The 15,636-nt window shown below is 32.7% G+C and overlaps 1 long non-coding RNA gene across 1 annotated transcript; it reads left to right on the top strand.

Moving 5' to 3' along the window:
• Positions 1-465: 465 nt before the first annotated feature.
• LOC147391185 (uncharacterized) lies at positions 466-6,745 on the top strand. The gene is made up of 4 exons (XR_015182505.1): positions 466-816; positions 917-1,091; positions 2,988-3,112; positions 3,205-6,745. It is a non-coding gene; the product is annotated as an uncharacterized LOC147391185 (long non-coding RNA).
• The last annotated feature ends 8,891 nt before the right edge of the window (positions 6,746-15,636 follow it).

The following is a 15,636-nucleotide window of genomic DNA, read 5'->3' as shown; positions in this document are numbered from 1 at the left end:
GGCACAAAATTTTAATGAATTGGTCATCATTCCATTATAGGTAAAATATCGTCAAATGGGAAAAGTTTCACATGCATAATTAATTATCAAAACGGTTAAAACAATATTATGTGCACGTATAACTAATTACCAAAATGGTTAAAATTCCACCTTGGGAATGAACAATTACCAAAAAAAATAACTATCTTTACATGAACAAAGGAATATCAAATTTATTAAAATTCTCAAAAATTAATTATCGAATTGGTCATCAGTCTCAAACGTAAATAATTATCCAAAATGGTTGTTAATCTCTAGCACAAATCATTACCAAATTGGTTATTATTTTATAATAAAAAAAACTTAAGATTACCATAAACCAGGATAAAAGAAAAACTCACCTTTATAATGGAAGTTGGTTATTATGGATCCTTCACAAATGCATGCGATGATTTATTAAAATAAGGTGAGAAGCTCTTTGTAGCCAAATATGTGGTGAAGAAATACATAGTTGAAAATAGAAAAAATAAATTTAAAGGAAGGTAGAGTTTGATAGGAGTAATCTGAGATGAACTTCACATGGCTATGAGTGTGAAATAGATGGGGACGTGAGAGAGAGGATGTGAAAGAGACCGAGAAAGGGGCTAAAAAAGAGAGGGTGGTTGAGAGAAAGAAATGAGGATGTGGGGATGTTGTTATGTGACTATTATGGGGTGTGACAGAGTGAAATGGGGCTGTTATGTATGGCTATAAAGAGTGAGAAGATGGACGTTTTGGAGGTGAAGAAGGAGAGGGAGAAGGGGGTGTTGCTGCTTGGAGCATTGTGACCAAAGAGAGGTCAGTCTCTTTTTCTCGTCTTCTTTTCTTCTTTCTTTTTTTGCCTTTTTTGTTGGTATTTTTCTTGATGATATCCATTTCTTATGAGACATTGTTGTAGGAGGAGAGAATGGTTCTCTTTTTCTAGAATTCCTCTCCCTTGCTACTATGTCATGAGGTCTGTTAAAAACGAGGAGAGAGAGGTTGGCTGAGAGATTTGTCTGAGGATCGTAAAGGGAGAAATGAGTAAAGAGAGGGGCTACTATACATGTCTTGCCAATCATGATTATCGATGGGTACGGTGATAAAATATAATTAATTCTAGAGAGTTCTTGAAGAGGGTCAAAATTGTCTTAGGTCGTAGACTTTGAGTCAATTGCAGAACAATCAAGTCAAATGGCATGTAAATTGGAGCTTAGATTTTGAGTTTTCTAGACTTCCTACCTATTTAGGCTTCTAATAACCAAGGGATAGGAGTGTCTTTACACATAATATTCTAGAGACTTCTTGAGGATGGGAAAGTTTGTTTTAGGTATTTGAATTTGGTAAATTTACATTGAATCTTCTTTGAATGATGAACAAGGTTGAGAATACTAAGGTAAGTTACTCCTAATAAGTCTCAACAAATCAAGGATAGAAGAGTAATTCAACTTAAGTGGGAACCAATAGTAATTTGGAGTTAATTTTAGAAGAAATGGAAAATTAAAATTAAAGAGGGATTAATGTATGGGTATTGAAGTAGTTGGGGAGGTTTTTCTTGAAGAATAAGCCATTAAGAGGGTGTTAAGGAGTCATTTCCCCTAAACCTATTTGCAAGAACATGGGTTCTAACAAACTCAACTGAATGGACTTTGGGTAAGGATGCTGGAATGCTAAGTTTGCCGGAAATGATGATCTGCTTAAGGTTCTGTGTAAAAATACACTAGGTTGTAGGTGACCCACGACCTTGAGGAAAATTCATCTAGGACATGGGTTACCTATGGCTTGGATTAAATATATTTGAAATTACTATTTTGGAGAGTTGGGTTCCCCTGAAATGGGCCTCACTAAATCCAATTTGAAGACTATACTAGGCTTTTCTTAACTAGATTTCAAGAGTTTTTGGGCTCGATCTAGATAAACTAGGATGTCTACAACTACCCATCTTTGTGAAAGTTTCTAGCAATCAATCACAAAGATGTAGACTCAAACTTTGATTTATCCACATGAGCTCAAACTTGTACACATTTCCAGTTTCACCTCAATAGACACAGATTGAAGTAAAATATAACACAAAACAAGGGATAACCTTCCCAAGCTTTGAGTTTGACAGGCATGAGATATCGCTTTATTCTCAATTCCGTGGCTCGATGTATAGATTTTGGAAACCTCGAATCGATCTACTAGCACGGTGTAGAGCTCTAAGATCATTTAAAAATAAATGATGATGATGAAAATGGATTCAATCTTTTGCTTGTCTTTGGTGTGACTGGATTGAGTTCTCGCAACTTTGGTTTTAAATATTCATGATCTTCTTCTCCTTTTAAAAGATGTGGTTAAGGTTTGAACCCCCCCCCCCCCTTAGGGACCCCAAGCTCTTATCACTATGCCACATCCTTAGTAGGTAAGATAATCTTGGATTCATCTTCAAGAATTTCTCACTTTTTTATTCTGTTGTATTTCTGTCTTTTGACTTTCCTTTTCTTATGTGTTCTGAAATGGCTTTTTGGGACTTATTTTCCTTCGCCTTGAGTTGTGTGCCCCTACAATAAATCAAGAAAACTACTTTTGTTATTTTTTTAGTTTTTAGACTTTTGTGACATTTTTTACTCTTTTATATTTTATATATATATATATATATATATTTTTTTTTTTTTTACTTTTTTCATTTTTCATCATTTTTTTTTGTTTTTTTTTTTTGTTTTGTTTTTTGTTTTTTATTTTTGCATTTTTTTTTTCAAAATTTCTAAATGGCTTGGGCCATGAGGCATGCCATGGCCAAAGGGTTTTAGGTAGTAGGTTAATGTTGGGAACTCGGTTTTTTGCCTGGGCCATTGGTGGCTTTGGATCGAGTAAAACCTTAAAATCGTGAACACCCCATTTAGTGTTCTCTTTGACTCCAAACCTCAATTTGATCTCAGCTTTCACCCAAAACTTCATCGATCAAGCTCCTTTTACACAAGCTAACGACTTGCGGATTGATCTTGGGTTAGGTATGGGCCTAGATGGCATGAATCTCAAGGATTTCAATTTCTTTTGATGTATTGGCTCGCTTGAATGTGGCTTCCAAGCTCTAAGCATTGGATTCACGCCAAGTCGGAATTTTAACCCTTTCAAGGTATGTTTTTATCCATTTTCTTCACTTTTCCTTTGATTTTTCTCGGATTAATGGCTAGGAAAGTTTTAGCATGATTGAGTTGGATTTTGCAGACATCCTATTTTACGATCGTTTGATTCGACAACTCGTTTCCCAGTTGTTATGTGTGGCTCCCTGCCAAATACTAATACAAAGTCTCATGTCAGATCTTGAGATACTAGGTGGTGCCTCAAAATTTTGGCATAGTCTCTTCTGTTTATATTAGCATTTCAAGGCGTTCAACTTGTTCCACTTGATAAATAACATCCAATATCTTGTATATACATAAAAAATATAACAATAGCAGAATCCTATATACATTTAATAACGTACGATAGATCCGAGTGAAGAAGGATAAATAAAGTATAAGATTATACAAACATTCCTTACTCTCACAAAAGTCCTAACGCTCATTACATGACCCATAATACTACTTGAACGAACTAACACCACTAGGGGTATAACCTTAATACTCACCAGGTAATGGACTCTAGTCATTTATTTGACCTACCAGATAGTTATCGCTTATGTTCTACACTAGCCTTGCCAAGCTCTAGATCTGAAATTAAAAAAAATAGAGAGGAAAAGGTGAGCAATGGGTCTCTTTTTTATGTGTCAGAACGTTCGACTACTATAAATTATTAGTGATCACTAACTAATCATCTTCGTCTATGCCTATCAGACGTGCATGTGATTCTCAAATATACAATCCATTCGTATACGACCGTCTTTACATTACAAGTTCACTGGTAAAGATAGAGAGGAATAAACCTAAATTCCAGTTGTGACTCCACTTTCATACGCGTTCCATACCACGTATGAGTTTGGTTGCCCCTACCGTACATCCCAAGATAGTATATTACTCCGGATGATATGATAGAATATCCCTTCAGGTATTCACAAGTTTTTTAACAGTTCACAATATAGATATCATTTTCTTTCTTTGAAAATAAATAAGAAATTTTCTTTGAAAATAAATAAGAAATTAACATTATAGAGTTGAGAATAGATATCCAATTTTCTACTATACAACTGTGGTCACACGGCCTTAAATAAATAACAGAATAGAAACATAACTTGTATCTTACACTACAGAATGTAAATAAACATACAACCAATATCATTATCCCTAGATATCCGTTCACCAACCTACACATAACATTACAATGTAAAATGCAGACATCACCCCTCGGGTGTGATTCTTACAATTTATCATTTCATCTTATTTTTCCCTTTTTTCGATTCTTAAACTTTTTACGTTTTCAAACACATCATTCATTTTTCGAATTCATTCACTCAAATATTCATTTTTCGATATCAAATCCTTTTTCAAACTTTGAAATTCACTTTTATCATTTAAATTAAAACTTTACAAAACTTATATCAAAACAGGGTCCTAATAGTGCACATAACCCAGCTGAAGGAAATAAATGGGTGAAATATCTATCCATGCATAATTTGTTATAAAATAAGATTAAACATATCAAATATGCAAGTTCTAGCGTTAATTTGAAATAAAGAAATGAAATTCTATATTTTTGAAATATATAACAAATTTTCGTTAAAACCCTATATGCAATTTTTACAATCTATGGTTATCAATAGATATTAAGAGTCCTTACAAATCTCTTTGCTAAAGAATTGAAGTGCATGCACGGAAATTGATATAATTGGTGTGGAAATCAAGATGGATTAAATGTCGAGACGGTTGATTTTTGAATCTGGTCCGGTGATTTCGAAGATTTCGATACCGTCATCCTTCCTCCCTTTTGTGGTGGAGGACAATTCGGCCACTAAATGGATGAAATCCGATATTTAAGAATCAAAATCCTCGTATCACATATGATTGATTTTTGATGATGCAGGACAAAAAAGAAGAGAAAACAAAAAAGAAATTGGGTGTGTTTGGTAGAGAATGATGCTGCAGATGTTTTTTCCTTCTGCGTCGGAAGTCAACGACAGTCCGTTCACACCGAATTTGAGGTTAAAAGTGAAGCCAAAAACTAATTCTTTTTGTTAAAACCTTCAGCTGATTTTGGGCAAAAATAAAAGATGATGAATAGTATTTTTGTTTTAAAAAAATTATTTATATAAGTGTGGGACGAAATTGATATTTTACCTATTGTTTCATTTGCCGATAACTTGATCGTTCGAACTCCAAAAGTGGCAAATGAATACTCTATTTTGTATAATTTTTTGATCTGGATCTAATGGTATGATTAAAATCTATAAATTATATCTCTAACAAAAGTTTACTTTTTTGCCCGATGGGACCCTAAAATAGACGTCGTTTCCAGTTTTTGACGATAATTCAACTTTCTGTGCTCTAAAAATGATAAGTAAATAGTTTATTTTCTATAATTTTTTGTTATAAATCCAAAGATGTGAATGAATTTTAAAAATTATTTCTCTAGAGAAAAGTCATTATTTTAGCCTAGTTCGACTCAAAAATCGAGGATTTTGTAATTTTTCTATTCGAACTCGCATTTGAGCGTGCTTATAGGCTAAAGTATATTTTTTGATCATTTTGAATCCAAAGATGAGGTCAAATTTATTAAAAATGACTAGAACAAAATCTTACAATTTTATCCTAAGTCCTACTTTTAGGATTTTCTCAAAATTTCATTATTTATTTTTTCTCGAGATATGAATCGAAAACTTGGGATTTTACATCTCCCCCTTTTAATACAATTTCATCTTCAAAATTGAAATAATTTCTTATCAAGCTTTGTCACAATTCCACTAACACGACATGTGTAGTAAACAACACCTCTATTCAATTATCATCTATTCTTAGTTTTAAGCCAATTTCATTTTCAATTCATAAATCTTATGTCACCTATTTTTCATCTACCCAATACATCCATCAATTAATCACTCCAAATCATTCTTATATTCCAACTAATCAATTATTTGTCTAACCCTAAGATAACAATCAACTCACATTATATCAATTCTCCATCAATATTTATCAACAACAATCCTTTCACATATTCTTTATTCTTTATTTTATTTACTTCTCTCACCAATTACATCGTTTATTACATTTTACTCATACTTGCCATGAATATTACTCCTCACTACATAGACTTAATGCAAACACACCACTACTATTTGCACACCATTCAATACTTCTTAATAAAATAATACACAACATCTACACTTAATATATCCCTACTATAATACAAATATCTACTAACACTAAATTCACAAGCTGGATTAAAATCTCCATTCCCAATACATCACTATCTTCATATTCAATACAATATTCCATTTTCTACTCTATCTTACTGTACCTATTTCATTAACATTCTCTGTCCCATACTACTCAATAACTTTTTATTAATCATAGTCTCCCTATGGTGTAGATAATTTCATTACTCGACCCATGTCAATAGTTTCTAGTTCTAGTAAGTGTACAAAATCTCAGTAGAATTATATGATCTAGGGGAATCAATATTGAATAGAGCTCCACTTTCTAATATTATAATTAAAATTGTACCTTTCAAAACTACGTCGGAGATAGGTACTTTTTCCTGGGTCACAATTTTTGGTTGTGATTATGATAGAGGACACTCTCTCTTGATATGTCCCACCTGACTACTCATGTAACATGTTAATGATCTTGTCTTCGTAGGTTTCTGTGGAGTGGTCAGTTGGTAAATTGGAGCCTGTATGCTCCGAACCTGCCTTGTTGGTTCCTTTGGCCCTATGAGCATCATTGGAGTCTTAATTGTTCTATGACTTGGTGATGGGAAAAAATTGGAACTTGATAGTGGAATAGGGGCTCGGTACTGCAGATATGCAGGTCCAGAGGCACTCAGTCTCGAATACATCGACCACTTGGTCAGGTCTGATTTGGAAGGAAGAGACGTCTGAGGTTGACTGATTTATTTCTGGGATATTTGTAATTCCATTCTTTCTCGTTTTCGATCGCTAGTTCGATCTGTTTGCAATGGTATAACTATGTCATCAATCTTGTTAAAACCCAATGGCCTTATTGTTCCTTGAGTTGGCCCATCTAACATTTTTTTGAGCCACACATCTTTAATCGATTGACATTGACCCGAATATTGCTCCCCTTTATGTCCCAACTTACCACATTCGTAACATGCCACTATTCTTATTTTTGACTGATTTAATATTATATGTTGTTGTTTCTTGTAAAAGTCTTCCATCTCTTGAGCGGATATTTTTATAGTCTCGCTTCTTATGCATAGTTATTTTCCCTGCGATTTTGTTAGTTTCGTGGTTATTTGCCTCTTACTAGATCCTAACCACCTTTCTTCTACTAGGCTTTTAGGCAATGCTTATACTATCCTTATTTCTTCTTGTAGTCCTCCCTGTGGTGGGATATTTACTCATTGACCCTTTTGGGATTTATCCTTAAAATAGTAGTCGAGCCTCTCTTCTAACATCTTTATTCTTTTTGTTAGTTGACCCACCATGATCATTTGGACTTCAAACATCTCCAATTGTATTTTTTCCATACAAGCTTGACACTAGGATAACTCAGAGACTACTTCTACCAACCATTCTATTTTGGTGAGTTTACTAGACCCAGGTTGAAAGTGCCCTCGATCCGCGGGGTGTGCGGATCCGCTTTTGATTTTCAAGGTTTGGGAGTCACCACCTAGTTATTACGGTCTACGAAATGAGTATTGACTCTAAAAAGGCAAATAACACTAATCTACGAAAGAAGCTATGGGTCCGGGGATCACATTACGGGGTGGGAAAGTGTTAGGCACCAACCCCATCCGACAAATGCCAGTCTCTACTTTTTCCCAAGAAGACTACATTGTTGAAAAAGACCTAAACAATAAAAAAAATAAAAAATATTTACCTTTACGAATACAACGATTTTGTTCCCTCAGATCTGGCAGAGAGATCCCTTGATTAATATTCCCTGGTTCGTTCTGTCACCGGATTCATTTTAGATCTCCAAGACGAAGTACCTCCTTCTTAGATCTAAATTTTTTTAAATTTTTTATAGATTTTTGAGTATTTTTGAAGGGTTTCTAAGTGTTTTTTGAGTTAAAGTGGAGATATGAATGTTAGGTAAGGAGTTAGGACTTCAAAATTAAGGTTTAGGGGAGGTTAGGAAAACTTTTTGACCTACTTTTCTTAGGAGTTTTTTTTGACCTACAAAAATAGATTAATCCAAGGCTTACAGATTAATCTGAACTTGCATCGATGATATCCAAGGCTTCCGATAACAAAATTGAGTGAATTCATGTTCTAAATTAATCTACTCGATGAGATCTATGTTTTATTAATAGGTGCCCAGACTTAATTCTCACTAGAATGTTCTGTAAAAACATTTTAAGATTGTTGTCCCATCCTTCATTCAGCAACAATTTCAGATTTACAGATTAATCCGAACTTGCATCGATGATATCCAAGGCTCCCGATAACAAAAGTGAGTGAATTCAGGTGCTAAATTAATCTACTCGATGAGATCTACGTTTTATTAACAGGTGCCCAGACTTAATTCTCATTAGAATATTCTGTAAAAATATTTTAACACTACTGTCCCAACCTTCATTCAGCAATAATTCCAGATTTACAGATTGGTATTATAGGTAAACCTTATGAGATGCTTCGATGCCATTATTAAGATCATTAAAATCCAAATTAGAATTCTTGAAATCGCCATTAATGACAGTAGATAAAGAGAGAGAGAGAGAGAGAGAAAGAGAGAGAAATGTCTCTCTTTGTTTCCCCTTTCAGCACACATATGAAGAAGAAGATAGAAAGAGAAAAAAAATGTTTTCACTATCGGAGCACCATACTTAAGTGTTATTTTTTTTATTTAAAGAAAAACATTCTTCTCATCCCAATCATCATCATTCCATCATTTTCTTATTAATCTTTGAAATCTTGAATTATTTAGGATCATCACAAGTGACCCTTGATTATATCATAGAGGAAACAAACAAACTAGAATACTCAAAAATCGAACAAATGATTTACAATCAAGCCAAGCTAACTAAACAAATAAATCAAAATAAAATACAATAAAAACTTAGTCGATTTGGCAATGCTTTCATACTTGGGTCTTTTTAAGTTTGATCATAAATAATCCCCAGTAGAGTTGCCACTGAAAGTGCCCTCGATCCGCGGGGTGTGCGGATCCACTTTTGATTTTCGAGGCTTGGGAGTCGCCACCTAGTTATTACGGTCTAGGAACTGAGCATTGACTCTACAGAGGCAAATAACAATAATCTACGAAAGAAACTACGAGTCCGGGGATCACGTTACGGGATTGGAAGGTGTAAGGCACCAACCCCGCTCGGCAAATGTCGGTCTCTACTATTTTCCAAGAAGACTACATTGCAAAAAAAGATCTAAACAATAAAAAAATAAAAAATATTTACCTTTACGAACGCAACGATTTTGTTCCCTCAGATCTGGCGGAGAGAACACTTGATTAATATTCCTTGCTTCGTTATGTCATCGGATTCACTTCAGATCTCCAAGACGAAGTACCTCGTTCTTATATCTGAATCTTTCTAATTTGTTTATGGATTTCTGGGTGTTTTTGAAGGGTTTCTAAGTATTTTTTGAGCTAAAGTGGGGTTATGAATGCTAGGTAAGGAGTTAGGACTTCAAAATTAGGGTTTAGGAGAGGCTAGGGAAGCTTTTTGACCTATTTTTCTTATGATTTTTTTTTACCTACGAAAATAGGTTGTAGAGATCCCTATTTATAGATTTTTTTAGGTACTTTTTAGATAGAGTTAATGTTTAATTATAATTATTTTAGATAGAGTTAGTGTTTAATTAGAATTATTTTAGATAGAGTTAATGTTTGATTATAATTCTATTAGATAGAGTTAGTGTTTAATTAGAATTATTTTAGGAATAGTTTTAGAGAGTTTAATTAGAATTCTTTTAGGTAGTTTTAGAGTTTAATTAGAATTCTATTAGGGTTTTGACTTAAGTCTCATTTGATTGACTTAAGTCTTACTTGATTGACTTTAATTTTAGGATTTTGACTTAAGTCTTAGTTGATTGACTTTAATTTTAATTAGAATTTTATTTTACATTAATTAATTTTTTAATTATTAATTTCAGAATTTTTAATTATTAAAATTGTAAAATTATCGTTTTATCTTCGGAGAGGACTTTTTTCATTTTAAGTTATTTTTCAATGTTTAGGATGTTTTGAAATCGATTTTTCATTAGGAATTCAATGGGAATATTAGTTTGTATCATTTATGAATTTTTTTTGTGCGAAATGGTTGTGAACTTTATGAGGGGCATTTTCATAATTTTGTCAAATTTTGTGAAAATTGGAGAAATAGTTTATTTGATTTCAATTTGTTGTTTTATGTGTTTGAAAGGGTTTTCCTAAGCGTAATGTAGGCTCTAGGGATGATTTGAGGTTATGGGTATTTTGATAATTTGGTTATTTTTTAGTGATTTTTATCGTGAAGCTTCTTTTTGTCTGTAAGATGATGATTTCTATTTTTTTGAGGTTATATTTTCCTAGCGTAGCGTGATTTTCTACAGTTTTGTTAGTTTAAGATACCTCATCTGAATTTCTAAAACATATCTGGTAACAAATAAAGCATTTGAATAATCATCCATCATTGGGAACCGTCGTAATCGGGTTGACGAGTTGATTAATCAGGTGAGTGCAAAAATAGGGTGTCTACACAGGTAAATCTTCCCCACCAGTTTGACTCCTTGTCATGGGTCTAATTGCACCTTTATTTCCTTTCATCTTTCCTAACTTGTAAGTTCAGTAATCTTCAATTTATCAGAAACAAGGTACTTCTCAGAACCATGCCAACATCATTCTCATGGAAGCATTAACTACTAGTATAATAAGGAATCTAGTAATGAACACCATTTTTATTACTAACAGAATGAACCCAGAATCTTATCCTACACTTATTAAGCTTTAAGGACTTCTAGACACAGAAGAGCTTGCAATCCCAATAAGGAACTACTAATGAACTCGAATAACAGATTCCTAATGACACTCTATGATTATCTCCAATGTCTATGGTATCAGCCTATTCCACAATACATAGTAGATTTGTATCTCATACAGATATAATATTATGCTTTGATACCATCTGTGACACCCCGCCAAATGCTAACACAAAGTACCATGCCAGATCTCGAGGCACTAAATGGCGTCTCGAAATTTAGCATTCTAAAATGTTCAACATGTTTCACCTGATAAACAACATCCAATATCCTGTATATACATATACAATATAATAATAACAGAAGCTTATATACTTCTAATAATGTACGATAGATTAGAGTGCGGAAGGATAAACGAAATATAGGATTATACAAATATTTCTTATTCTAACAAAATTCTTAATGCTCAGTACAAGACCCATAATACTACCTGAACGAACTAACACCACTAGGGAGTATAGTCACAATACTCACCAGGTAATGGACTCTGATTGTTTATCTGACCTATCAGATAGTCCTCACTTGTGTTCTACACCGGTCTCGCCAAGCTCCATATATGAAACTAAAAGGAATGAAGAAAGAAAGGGTGAGTAATAATGGTTACCCAGTAGGGAAGTAAATAATTCCTGCCAATAACCTCCCATAACCTGAATAAATAAACATACTAATGCATTTTAATATATGCAAAGTTTTACAGAAGAAACTACGATTAACTGGTACATATAGCCAGGAATGAGCAGCTAAACATTTTAAAACTCACATTACATCATCAATATTATTGACTATAATATTTTCTTTTTATTCAAATCTAATTTACTAAATGGAAACATTAAACATGCATTTCATTTTATAAGTCAAAATAAGGCAATAGATACAAAATACACAATGGTAGAGTAGTGGAATTAAAGAGCTAAGATTCACGACTGGATCGCTCCTAGTTAGGACAAGATGTTTCATAATAAAGTATTAGTTCCTGATTTTGTGGTTGATTGTTGTTTACCACATTTATGGGACCATTTATTCGGCTCAGGCTGGCAATCTGAAATGACCGTAAGCTATGGGTCTCTTTTCGATGTGTCAGAACGTTCTACTACTATAGATTATTAGTGATCACTGATTAATCATCTTCGTCTATGCCTATCAGGAGTGCATGTGATTCCCAAATATACAATCCATTCGTATACGACCATCTTTACATTACAAGTTCACTTGTAAAGATAGAAAGGAATAAACTCAGATTCTAATTGTGACTCTACTTTCATATGCATCCTATACCACGTATAAATTTGGTTGCCTCTACCGTACATCCCAAGATAGTATATCACTCCGAATGATATGACAGACTATTCCTTCAGGTATTTACAAGCTCTTTAATAGTTTACAAAATAGCTATATATACTTATCATTTCCTTTCTTTGAAAACAAATAAGAAATTTTCTATGAAAACAAATAAGAAATTTTATATAAAAACAAATAAGAAATTTTTTTTGAAAATAAATAAGAAATTAACATTATAGAGTTTGAAAGCGCCATCGATCCGTGGGGTGCGCGGATCCGCTTTTGACCCTTAAGGTTTGGGAGTCGCCACCTAGTTATTACGGTCTAGGAATCGGATACTGACTCTAAACGGATAAAAAAAACTAATCTACAGAAGAAAAATTGAATTCGGGGATCACATTACGGGAGTTGGAAAGTGTTAGGCACCAACCCCGCCTGGCCAATGCCGGTCTCTACTTATCCCAAATAAGACTACATTGCTAACAAAAAATCTAGATAAAAGAAATAAAAGAAATTTTACCTTCAAAACGCAACGATTCTATTCCCTAAGATCCGATAAAATCGCTCCTTATACCGTACTCCTCGCTTCGTTCTGTTTCCGGATTTGATTTCTGATCTTCGAGGCAAGGTATCTCTTTCTTGGATCTGGATTCTTCGAATTTATTATAGATTTTGAGATGTTTTAGAAGGGCTTCTAAGGATTTTTCAAGCTAAAATCGAAGTATGGGTGTGAGGTAAGGAGTTGGGACTTCAAAATTAAGGTTTTTAGGAGGCTAGGGAAGTTTTTTGACATACTTCTCTTAGGATTTTTGACTTGATACGAAAATAGGGTGTGAGGACCCCTATTTATAGATTTTTTTAAGGATTTGTTTAGATAGAATTAGTGTTTAATCATAATTCTTTTAGTTAGAGTTATATTTTAAGTAGAATTGTTTTAGGTAGAGTTGTATTTTAATTATAATTGTTTTGAGTAGAGTTATATTTTAATTAGAATTGTTTTAGGTAGAGGTATATTTTAGTTAGAATTCTATAGAGTTATTATTTAATTAGAACTCTATTAGAGTTTTGACTTTTGGTCTTATTTGATTGACTTTAGGATTTTGACTTTAGTCTTACTTGATTGACTTTAATATCTTGACTTTGGTCTTACTTGATTGACTTTAAATTTGACTTTAGTCTTACTTGATTGACTTTAATATCTTGACTTTAGTCTTACTTGATTGACATTAATATTTTGGAGAACCCCTTTCTATTATATCTTTAATTCTTTAGACCCCCAAATGGAGGGGTCCTTGAATAAATATATTAGCAACTATAAACAATTTTGCCCGAGAGCCTAATTGATCAATTTTTTTAGTTCAAGTTTTTAAATTAATTTTATTAATGTTTCACTTTAATTATTTAATATTTTATTTATTAATTTCTAAATTTTTAATTATAAAAATTGTAAAATTACCGTTTTGTCATCGGAGATGACTTTTTGTGTTTTAAGTCGGTTTTTAATGTTCCAGGATTTTTTGGAATCGATTTTTCATAAGGAATTCAATGGGAATATTGGTTTTTGTCATTTATGAAATTTTTTGTGTAAAATGATCGTAAACTTTATGAGGGGTATTTTCGTAATTTTATCGAATTCTGTGAAAATTGGCGAAATGATTTATTTGATTTTAATTTATTGTTTTATGTGTTCGAAAAGATTTTTCTAAGCGCAATGTAGGCTCTAGGGTTGTTTTGATGTTAGGGGTATTTTGATAATTTTGTCATTTTTTAGTGATTTTTATCGTGAAGTTTCTTTTTGTCTGAAAAATGATGATATCTATGCTTTTGGGGTTATATTTTCCTAGCGTAGCGTTGTTTCTACAATTTTGTCAGTTCAAGATACCTCATCCAGATTTTTGAAACATATTTGGTAACAAAATAAAACATTGGAATAATCATCTATCATTGGGAATTGTTGCGATCGGGTTGACGAGTTGATTAATCAGGCAAGTGCAAAAATGGGGTGTCTATAAAATTGAGAATGGATATCTAGTTTCCTATCATACAATTGTGGCCACACGACCTAAAATAAATAATATAATAGAAACATAACTTGCACCTCGCGCTATAGAAAATAAATAAACATGCAACCAATATCATTATCCCTAGAAATCCGTTCACCAACTCATACACAACATTACAATGTAAAATGCAGACATCAACCCTCAGGTGTGATTCTTACATTTTACCATTTCATCACTTTTTTTCTTTTTCTTTTTTTCAAATTTTACACTTTTTATGTTTTCAAACACATCATTCATTTTTCGAATTCATTCACTCAAATATTCATTTTTTGATATCAAATCTCTTTTCATACTTTGAAATTCATTTTTATCATTTAAATTGAAACTTTACAAAATTTATATCAAAACAGGATTCGCGCAATGCACAGAACCTAACTGGCAGAAATAACCTAGTAAAATATCCTACCTACGTATAATTTATTATAAAATACAATTAAACATATAAAATATGTAAGTTCTAGCATGAATTTGAAATAAAGATATAAAATTATATATTTTTGAAACATATAACAAGTTTTCGTTAAAACCTTATATGCAATTTTTACAATCTATAGTTATCAATAAAAATTGATAGTCTTTACAAATCTTTTTACGAAAGAATTGAAGTGCGTGCACAGAATTTGATACGTTCGGTGCGGAAATCAAGAAGAATTGAATGTCGAGGCTACTTATTTTTAATCTGACCCGGTGATTTCGAAGATGTCGATGCTATCATCCTTTATCCCTTCTGCGACGGAGGACAATTCGGACCCAAAATGGATGAAATCCAAGGTTTAAGAATCAAAATCCCTATATCACATATGACAGATTTTTTATGATACGGAAAAAAAAATAAGAGAGAAAAAGGAAATTTGGTGGATATGGTAGAGAACGACACTGCAAACGTTTTTCCCTTCTGTATCGGAGGTCAACGACGGCCCGTTCGCGACAAATCTGAGGTTAAAAGTAAGGAAAAAAATCAAAATTTTTCATTAAAACCTTCGACTGATTTTGAATAAAAATAAGAGATGATGAATAGTATTTTTGTTTAAAAAAATTATTTATGTAAGTATGGGACGAAATCGGTACTTTACTTATTGTTTCGTTTGACGATAACTTGATCGTTCGAACTCCAAAATAGCAAATGAATACTCTCTTTTGAATAATTTTCGATCTAGATCTAATGGTGTGATCAAATTCTACAAATTATATCTTTAACAAAAAGTTACATTTTTAGTCTGATAGAAC

The sequence above is a fragment of the Akebia trifoliata genome, chromosome 11, assembly GCF_017979445.1.
Source record: "Akebia trifoliata isolate Shusen 1 chromosome 11, ASM1797944v1, whole genome shotgun sequence".
Classification (NCBI taxonomy): Eukaryota; Viridiplantae; Streptophyta; class Magnoliopsida; order Ranunculales; family Lardizabalaceae; genus Akebia; species Akebia trifoliata.
The sequence above is the reverse complement of the archived record's forward strand: the minus strand, read 5'-3'. Positions and strand labels throughout refer to the sequence as shown.